The sequence below is a fragment of the Pseudorca crassidens genome, chromosome 10 (assembly GCF_039906515.1).
Source record: "Pseudorca crassidens isolate mPseCra1 chromosome 10, mPseCra1.hap1, whole genome shotgun sequence".
In the NCBI taxonomy this organism is placed as follows: domain Eukaryota; kingdom Metazoa; phylum Chordata; class Mammalia; order Artiodactyla; family Delphinidae; genus Pseudorca; species Pseudorca crassidens.
Window position 1 is genome coordinate 3,275,103 of NC_090305.1, and position 10,737 is coordinate 3,285,839.

Here is a 10,737-nt window from a genome sequence, read left to right on the forward strand (position 1 = left end):
ATATGATCGATAAAGGGTTAATGTCCAAAATACATAAAAAGTTCATACAACTCAACATCAAAAATATAAACAACTTAGGGCTTCCCTGGTGGCACAGTGGTTGAGAGTCCGCCTGCCGATGCAGGGGACACGGGTTCATGCCCCTGTCTGGGAAGATCCTACATGCCATGGAGCGGCTGGGCCCGTGAGCCATGGCCGCTGAGCCTGCGCGTCCGGAGCCTGAGCTCCGCAATAGGAGAGGCCACAACAGTGAGAGGCCCGTGTACCACACACGCAAAATATATATATATATATATATATATATATATATGAACAACTTAAAACATAGGCAGAAGACCTGAGTAGACATTTTTCCAAAGAAGACATACAGATGACCAACAGGCACATAAGATGCTCAATATTGTTAATCAGAAAAATGCAAATCAAAACCATAATGAGCTATCTCACACCTGTCAGAATGGCTATCATCAAAAAGACCATTAAGGGATTTCCCTGGCAGTCCAGTGGTTAAAAGACTCCACACTTCCACTGCAGAGGGCACAATCCTTGGTCGGGGAACTAAGATCTCACATGCCGCGTGGCACAACCAAAAATAAAAAAAGACTAATAAAAAATGTTGGTGAAGATGTGGAGAAAAGGGAACCCTGGTACACTGCTGGTGGGAATGTAAATTGGTACAGCCACCACAGAAAAAAGTATGGAGGTTCCTCAAATAACTAAAAATAGAACCACCATATGATCTAGCAATTCCACTCCTGGGTATAGATCCAAAGAAAATGAAAACACTAACTGGAAAAGACACATGCACTCCAATGTTCACAGCAGTATTGTTTATAATAGCCAAGATATGAAAGCAACTTAAGTGTCCATCAACAGGTGAATGGATAAAGAAGATGTGGTAGCAGCATATAATGGAATACTACTCAGCCATAAAAAGAATGAAATTTTGCCATTTGCAACAACTTGGAGATCATTATGCTTAGTGAAATAAGACAGAAAGACAAATGCTATAGGATATCACTTATATGTGGAATCTAAAAAATAAAACAAATTAGTTAATATATCAAAAGAAACAAACTCACACATGTAGAGAACTAGCGGTTACCAGTGTGGAGAGGGGCAAGATAGGAGTAGGGGATTAAGAGGCACAAATTATGTATAAAATAAACTACAAGGATATATTGTACAGTGCAGGGAATATAGCCAATATTTTATAATAACTATAAGTGAAGTTATTTAAAGGTTTAAAATTTGTGAATAACTATGTCGTATACATGAAACTTATATGATACTGTAAATCAACTATACCTCAATTTAAAAAATGAAAATAAAATATCACCCCTCGGGGCTTCCCTGGTGGCACCGTGGTTAAGAATCCACCTGCCAATGCAGGGGACACGGGTTCGAGCACTGGTCCAGCAAGATCCCACATGCCATGAAGCAACTAAGCCCATGCGCCACAACTACTGAGCCTGCGCTCTAGAGCCCATGAGCCACAACTACTGAGCCCACATGCCTAGAGCCCGTGCTCCACAAGAGAAGCCACTGCTGCTGGGAAAACTGGACAGGTACATGTAGAAGTATGAGATTAGATCACTCCCTAACACCATACACAAAAATAAGCTCAAAATGGATTAAAGACCTAAATGTAAGGCCAGAAACTATCAAACTCTTAGAGGAAAACATAGGCAGAACACTCTATGACATAAATCAGAGCAAGATCCTTTTTGACCCACCTCCTAGAGAAATGGAAATAAAAACAAAAATAAACAAATGGGACCTAATGAAACTTCAAAGCTTTTGCACAGCAAAGGAAACCATAAACAAGACCAAAAGACAACCCTCAGAATGGGAGAAAATATTTGCAAATGAAGCAACCGACAAAGGACTAATCTCCAAAATTTACAAGCAGCTCATGCAGCTCAATAACAAAAAAACAAACAACCCAATCCAAAAATGGGCAGAAGACCTAAATAGACATTTCTCCAAAGAAGATATACAGAGTGCCAACAAACACATGAAAGAATGCTCAACATCATTAATCATTAGAGAAATGCAAATCAAAAGTACAATGAGATATCATCTCACACCAGTCAGAATGGCCATCATCAAAAAATCTAGAAACAATAAATGCTGGAGAGGGTGTGGAGAAAAGGGAACCCTCTTGCACTGCTGGTGGGAATGTGAATTGGTTCAGCCACTATGGAGAACAGTATGGAGGTTCCTTAAAAAACTACAAATAGAACTACCATATGACCCAGCAATCCCACTACTGGGCATATACCCTGAGAAAACCAAAATTCAAAGAGTCATGTACCAAAATGTTCATTGCAGCTCTATTTACAATAGCCCGGAGATGGAAACAACCTAAGTGTCCATCATCGGATGAATGGATAAAGAAGATGTGGCACATATATACAATGGAATATTACTTAGCCATAAAAAGAAACGAAATTGAGCTATTTGTAATGAGGTGGATAGACCTAGAGTCTGTCATATACAGAGTGAAGTAAGTCAGAAAGAAAAAGACAAATACCGTATGCTAACATATATATATGGAATTTAAGAAAAAAAATGTCATGAAGTACCTGGGGTAAGGCAGGAATAAAGACGCAGACCTCCTAGAGAACGGACTTCAGGTTATGGGGAGGGGGAAGGGTGAGCTGTGACAGGGCGAGAGAGTGTCATGGGCATATACACACTAACAAACATAGTAAGGTAGATAGCTAATTGGAAGCAGCCGCATGGCACAGGGATTGGCTCCGTGCTTTGTGACAGCCTGGAGGGGTGGGATAGGGAGGGTGGGAGGGAGGGAGACGCAAGAGGGAAGACATATGGGAACATATGTTTATGTATGACTGATTCACTTTGTTATAAAGCAGAAACTAACACACCACTGTAAAGCAATTATACCCCAATAAAGATGTTAAAAAAAAAGAGAAGCCACTGCAATGAGAAGCCCACGCACCGTGACAAAGAGTAGCCCCCGCTTGTCACAATTAGAGGAAGATCACACACAAAGACCCAACACAGCCAAAAAAAAAAAAAAAATTCATTAATTTTTTAAAAAATCACCCCTCTATAAAAAAAAATAAACAGCTTCACTGCTTGGCAACAGAGGAAGGGCTGGCAACATTCCAGAAAACTCCCTGTCCTCCAGGGAACATTATGATGGTGTCTCTGAAGATGCAGACAAATATCTGCTTGGTAACAATGGCAGTGGGTGATTTGAACATTGGTTTAAAAGTTACTTTTTGCTGTGATTGAAAGACTAAACTGTTCTAAAAGTTGACTTTCTGATCTTAGAGCCATATTATGTCCTTAGGTGACTTTTTCTTTTTTTTTTTTAACAAATGCCTGTACTAAACAAAGGCTAAGGTCTAATGAGTTTTAACATTAATTCCTATTTCCCTAAATTTTATGTCATATTCTAAAACTGAACTTAAAAGGATTGAAGTCATACAAACTATGTCCTTCAACCACAATGGAATGAAATTAGATATCAATAACAAATTTAGGAAAGTAAAATATATGAGGACATTAAAAGATTAAATTCCTAAACAAAGAATAAACTTTTACAAGAGAAATTAGAAAATATTCAGAGATAAATGAAAGTGAAAAACACATTCAATAAATTATATAACAAAACACCTGTTAAAAAGAAAAGTAAACAGATATTAAGTTAATAACATTAGACCTTAAGAAACTAGAAAAAAGAGCATACTAAACCCATAGGAAGCAGAAGGAAGGAAATGAAAAAAAGATTAGAGCAGAAATAAGTAAAATGGAGAATATAAAAATAGTAGAGAAAAATCAAGGAAACCAAATGTTAGTTCTTAGAAAAAATTAGACTGATTAAGGAAAAAATACTCAAATTACTAATAGCAGGAGAGAGAGAACAGTACTACCTAACTTACAGAAATAAAAACATAAGGCAGCACTATGAGCAATTGTATGCCAACAAACTAGGTAAGTGACATGAGACGGGCTAATTCCTAGAAAGAAACTACTGAAACTGACTCAAGCAATAGACAACTTGAATACACCTGTAACAAGTAAAGAGACTGAGTCAGTAATCAAAAACTTCCCACAAAGAAAAGCCCTGGACCAAATGGCTCCACTCATGAATTCTATCAAACACTCAAGGAGGAATCAGTACCACATTCACAGAAAGACAGACAAAATGAAAAGGCAGAGACCTATGTACCAGAAGAAGAAACAAGATAAAACCCCAGAAAACCTAATGAAGTGGAGACAGGCAACCTTCCAGAAAAAGAACTCAGAATAATGATAGTGAAGATGAGCCAGGAGCTCGGAAAAAGAATGGAGGCAAAGATCAAGAAGTTGCAAGAAATGTTTAACAAAGACCTAGAAGAATTAAAGAACAAACAGACATGAACAATACAATAACTGAAATGGAAACTACACTAGAAGGAATCAATAGCAGAATAACTGAGGCAGAAGAACAGATAAGTGACCTAAAGACAGAATGGTGGAATTTACTGCTGCGGAACAGACTAAAGTAAAAAGAATGAAAAGAAATGAAGACAGACTAAGAGACCTCTGGAACAACATTAAATGCAACAACATTCGCATTATAGGGGTCCCAGAAGGAGAAGAGAGAGAGAAAGGACCCGAGAAAATATATGAAGAGATTATAGTTGAAAACTTCCCTAACATGGGAAAGGAAATAGCCACCCAGGTCCAAGAAGCGCAGAGAGTCCCATACAGGATAAACCCAAGGAAAAATACGCCGAGACACATAGTAATCAAACTGGCAAAAATTAAAGAAAGAAAAATTACTGAAAGCAGCAAAGGGAAAAATGACAAATAACATACAAGGGAACTCCCATAAGGTTAAACAGCTGATTTCTCAGCAGAAACTCTACAAGCCAGAAGGGAGTGGCATGATAATCCTTAAAGTGATGAAAGGGAAGAACCTACAACCAAGATTACTCTACCCAGCAAGGATCTCATTTAGATTCGATGGAGAAATCAAAAGCTTCACAGACAAGCAAAAGCTAAGAGAATTCAGCACCACCAACCAGCTCTACAACAAATTTAAAGGAACTTCTCTAAGTGGGAAACACAAGAGAAGAAAAGGACCTACAAAAACAAACCCAAAACAATTAAGAAAATGGCCATAAGAACATACATATCAATAATTACCTTAAACGTGAATGCATTAAATGCTCCAACCAAAAGACACAGGCTTGCTGAATGGATACAAAAACAAGACCCATATATATACTGACTACAAGAGACCCACTTCAGACCTAGGGACACATACAGACTGAAAGTGAGGGGATGGAAAGATATTCCATGCAAATGGAAATCAAAAGAAAGCTGGAGTAGCTATACTCATATCAGATAAAATAGACTTTCCAATAAAGAATGTTACAAGAGACAAGGAAGAACACTACATAATGATCTAGGGATCAATCCAAGAAGAAGATATAACAATTATAAATATATATGCACCCAACATAGGAGCACCTCAATACATAAAGCAACTGCTAACAGCTATAAAAAAGGAAATTGACAGTAACACAATAATAGTGGAGAACTTTAACACCTCACACCAATGGACAGATCATCCAAAATGAAAATAAATAAGGAAACAGAAGCTTTAAATGACACAATAGACCAGAGATTTAATTGATATTGATAGGACATTCCATCCAAAAACAGCAGATTACACTTTCTTCTCAAGTGCACATGGAACATTCTCCAGGATAGATCACGTCTTGGGTGACAAATCAAGCCTCAGTAACTTTAAGAAAATTGAAATCACATCAAGCATCTTTCTGACCACAATGCTATGAGATTAGAAATGCATTACAGGGAAAAAAATGTAAAAACCACAAACACGTGGAGGCTAAACAACATGTTACTAAATAACTAAGAGATCACTGAAGAAGTCAAAGAGGAAATCAGAAAATACCTACAGACAAATGACAATGAAAACACGACAATCCAAAACCTATGGGATGCAGCAAAAGCAGTTCTAAGAGGGAAGTTTATAGCTATACAAGCCTACCTCAAGAAACAAGAAAAATCTCAAGTAAACAATCTAACCTTACACCTAAAGGAACTAGAGAAAGAAGAACAAACAAAACCCAAGGTTAGCAGAAGCAAAGAAATCCTAAAGATCAGAGCAGAAATAAAAGAGAAACAAAGAAAACAATAGCAAAGATCAATAAAACTAAAAGCTGGTTCTTTAAGATAAAATTGATAAACCATTAGCCAGACTCATCAAGAAAAAGAGGGAGAGGACTCAAATCAATAAAATTAGAAATGAAAAAGAAGTTACACCAGACACCACAGAATCTGTATTTGTAGAATCTGTATTTGTAGAATCTGTATTTGTAGAATCTGTATTTGTATTTGTAGAATTGCATCCTAAGAGACTACTACAAGCATCTCTATGCCAATAAAATGGACAATCTAGAAGAGATGGACAAATTCTTAAAAGGTATAACCTTCCCAGACTGAACCAGGAAGAAACAAAATATGAACAGAGCAATCACAAGTAATGAAATTGAAAGTGTGATTAAAAATCTTCCAACAAACAAAAGTCCAGGACCAGATGGCTTCACAGGTGAATTCTATCAAACATTTAGAGAAGAGCTAATACCCATCCTTCTCAAACTATCCCAAAAAATTGCAGAGGAAGGAACACTCCCAAATTCATTCTATAAGGCCACCATCACCCTGATACCAAAGCTAGACAAAGATAGTACAAAAAAAGAAAATTACAGACCAATATCACTGATGAATATAGATGCAGAAATCCTCAACAAAATACTAGCAAACAAAATCCAACAACACATTAAAAGGATCATACACCACGATCAAGTGGGATTTATCCCAGGGATGCAAGGATTCTTCAACATACGCAAATCAATGTGATACACCATATTAACAAATTGAAGAATAAAAACCATATGATCATCTCAACAGATGCAGAAAAAGCTTTTGACAAAATTCAACACCCACTTATGATAAAAAAAAAAAAAACTCTCCAGAAAGTGGGCATAGAGGGAACCTACCTCAACATAATAAAGGCCATATATGACAAACCCACAGCAAACATCATTCTCAGTGGTGAAAAACTGAATGCATTTCCTCTAAGATCAGGAACAAGACAAGGATGTCCACTCTCACCACTGTTATTCAACATAGTTTTGGAAGTCCTAGCCATGGCAATCAGAGAAAAAAAAGTAAAAGGAATACAAATTGGAAAAGAAGAAGTAAAATTGTCACTGTCTGCAGATGACATGATACTACACATAGAGAATCCTAAAGATTCTGCTACCAGAAAACCACTAGAGCTAATCAATGAATTTGGTAAAGTAGCAGGAGACAAAATTAATGCACAGAGATCTCATGCATTCCTATACACTAATGATGAAAAATCTGATAGAGAAATTAGGGAAACACTCCCATTTACCATTGCAACAAAAAGAATAAAATACCTAGGAATAAACCTACCTAGGGCAACAAAAGACCTGTATGCAGAAAACTATAAGACACTGATGAAAGAAATTAAAGTTGATACCAACAGATGGAGTGATATACCATGTTCTTGGATTGGAAGAATCAATATTGTGAAAATGACTATACTACCCAAAGCAATCTACAGATTCAATGCAATTCCTATCAAATTACCAATGGCATTTTTTTACGGGACTAGAACAAATCATCTTAAAATTTGTATGGAGACACAAAAGAACCCGAAGAGCCAAAGCAGTCTTGAGGGACAAAAACAGAGCTGGAGGAATCAGACTCCCTGACTTCAGAGTATACTACAAAGCTACAGTAATCAAGACAATATGGTACTGGCTCAAAAACAGAAACATAGATCAATGGAGCAAGATAGAAAGCCCAGAGATAAACCCATGCACCTATGGTCAACTAATCTATGACAAAGGAAGCAAAGATATACAATGGAGAAAAGACAGTCTCTTCAATAAGTGGTGCTGGGATGGGAAAACTGGACAGCTACATGTAAAAGAATGAAATTAGAATACTCCCTAACACCATACACAAAAATAAACTCAAAATGGATTCGAGACCTAAATGTAAGACTGGACACTATAAAACTCTTAGAGGAAAACATAGGAAGAACACTGTGATAGAAATCACAGCAAGATCTTTTTTGATCCACCTCCTAGAGTAATGGAAATAAAAATAATCAAATAGGACCTAATGAAACTTCAAAGTTTTTGCACAGCAAAGGAAAACACAAACAAGACGAAAAGACAACCCTCAGAATAAGAGAAAATATTTGCAAACAAATCAACGGACAAAGGATTAATCTCCAAATATACAAGGAAGTTCATGCAGCTCAATATTAAAGAAACAAACAACCCAATGCAAAGATGGGCAGAAGATCTAAATAGCCATTTCTCCAAAGAAGACATACAGATGGCCAAGAGGCACATGAAAACCTACTCAACATCACTAATTATTAGAAAAATGCAAATCAAAACTACAATGAGGTTTCACCTCACACCAGTTAGAATGGGCATCATCAGAAAACCTACCAACAACAAATGCTGGAGAGGGTGTGGAGAAAAGGGAACCCTCTTGCACTGTTGGTGGGAATGTAAATTGATACAGCCACAATGGAGCACAGTATGGAGGTTCCTTAAAAAACTAAAAATAGGGCTTCCCTGGTGGCGCAGTGGTTGAGAGTCCGCCTGCCGATGCAGGGGACACGGGTTCATGCCCCAGTCCGGGAAGATCCCACGTGCCGCAGAGCAGCTGGGCCCGTGGGCCATGGCCGCTGAGCCTGCGCGTCCGGAGCCTGTGCTCCGCAATGGGAGAGGCCACAACAGTGAGAGACCCGCATACTGGAAAAAAAAAAAAAAAAAAACTAAACTAAAAATAGAATTATCATATGACCCAGCAATCCCACTACTGGGCATAAACCCAGAGAAAACCGCAATTCAAAAAGACACATGCACCCCAATGTTCGTTGCAGCACTATTTACAATAGCCAGGTCATGGAAGCAGCCTAAATACCCCTCGACAGATGAATGGATAAAGAAGATGTGGCACATATATACAATGGAATATTACTCAGCCATAAGGAGGAACGAAATTGAGTCATTTATTGAGACATGGACTGACCTAAAGACTGTCATACAGAGTGAAGTAAGTCAGAAAGAGAAAAACAAATATCGTACATTAACGTATATATGTGGAATCTAGAAAAATGGTACAGATGAACCGGTTTGCAAGGCAGAGATAGAGACACAGATGTAGAGGACCAACGTATTGACAGCAAGGAGGGAAAGTGGGGTGCGGGGGGGTGGTGGTGGGATGAATTGGGAGGTTGGGATTGACATGTATTGTCTAATATGTATGAAATAGATTAAGTAATAAGAACCTGCTATATAAAAAATAAAATTAAAGAAAAAGGAGGAATCAGTTCCTTTGTAAATGCTTCCAAGAAATAGAACACTTTTTAACTTATTCTATGAGGCCAATATTATCCTAATACCAAAATCACACAAAGACATCACAAGAGAAGGAAACTACAAATCAACATTAATATAAGAGCAAAAATTCTCTACAAAATTATCTGGCACCATATAAAAATCACACACCATGACCAAGTGTGATTTATTTCATGAATGCAAGCTCAGTTCAACACACACACACACAAATCGATATACAATATTGATAAAAATGAAGGACAGAACTACATGATCATCTCAAATGCAGAAAAAGCACTTGAAAAATCTGACAGTCATCACAATAAAGAACACTCAGCAAACAGGGATAGGGACTTCCCTGGTGGCTCAGTGGTTAAGAATCCTCCTTGCCAATGCAGGGGACATGGGTTCGAGCCCTGGTCTGGGAAGATCCCACATGCCGTGAAGCAACTAAGCCTGTGCGCCACAACTACCGAGCCTGCTGCGCTCTAGAGCCCGCGAGCCACAACTACTGAGCCCACGTACCACAACTACTGAAGCCCACTCACTAGAGCCTGTGGTCCAAAACAAGAGAAGCCACCACAATGAGAAGCCCGTGCACCACAACAAAGAGTAGCCCCCTGCTCGCTGCAACTAGAGAAAGCCCGCGCATAGCAACAAAGACCCAACACAGCCAAAAAAATAAAATTAAAAAAAAATAACAGGGATATAAGGGATATCCTTAACTTTATAAAGGGCATCTATGAACAACCCATAGCTAACATCATACTTAACAGTGTGATAACTTTCACCCGAAAATCAGGAACAAGAGAAAGATGTTTGCTCTTGCCACTTCTATCCAACATTTTATTGAAGGTTCTAGCCAGGACAATTACACAAGAAAAATGGAATATTACTCAGCCAGAAAAAACAATGAGATCTTGCCATTTGTGACAATTTGGATAAACCTTGAGAGCATTATGCTAAGTGAGATGAGTCAGAGAAAGACAAACACTGTATGATCTCACTTACGTGTGAAATTCAAAATAAAACAAACCCACCAAGCTCACAGATACAGAAAACAGATGGGTGGTTGCCAGAGATGGGGGTGGGAGGGGTGGGTGAAATGGATGAAAGGGATCAAGAGGTATGAATTTCAGTTATAAAATAAATAAGTCACGGGGATGTGATGTACAGCAACAACTTATAGTTAATGCTATGTTGTACATCTGTAAGTTGCCAAGAGAGTAGATAAGGTTGCAGGATACGAGATCAATATACAAAAATCAATTGTATCGCTAACTATTGTATA